This window comes from Nematolebias whitei, chromosome 12, assembly GCF_014905685.2.
Source record: "Nematolebias whitei isolate Nwh7 chromosome 12, NemWhi1, whole genome shotgun sequence".
Taxonomy (NCBI): Eukaryota; Metazoa; Chordata; class Actinopteri; order Cyprinodontiformes; family Rivulidae; genus Nematolebias; species Nematolebias whitei.
Window position 1 is genome coordinate 3,017,999 of NC_056509.1, and position 508 is coordinate 3,018,506.

Genomic DNA, 508 nt, shown 5'->3' on the forward strand with positions numbered 1-508 from the left:
GTGAAGAACCTGGGCAACAGTTGCTGTATGCTCAGTCTGGTGAAGAAATGGGCAACAGTTGCTGTATGCTCAGCCTCTCAGAACCTGGGCAACAGTTGCTGTATGCTCAGTCTGGTGAAGAACCTGGATAATAGTTGCTATATGCTCAGTCTGGTGAAGAACCTGGACAATAGTTGCTGTATGCTCAGTCTGGTGAAGAACCTGGACAACAGTTGCTGTATGCTCAGTCTGATGAAGAACCTGGGCAACAGTTGCTGTATGCTCAGCCTCTCAGAACCTGGGCAACAGTTGCTGCATGCTCAGTCTGGTGAAGAACCTGGGCAACAGTTGCTGTATGCTCAGTCTGGTGAAGAACCTGGACAACAGTTGCTGTATGCTCAGTCTGGTGAAGAACCTGGGTAACAGTTGCTGCATGCTCAGTCTAGTGAAGAACTTGGGTAACAGTTGCTGCATGCTCAGTCTGGTGAAGAACCTGGACAACAGTTGCTGCATGCTCAGTCTGGTGAAG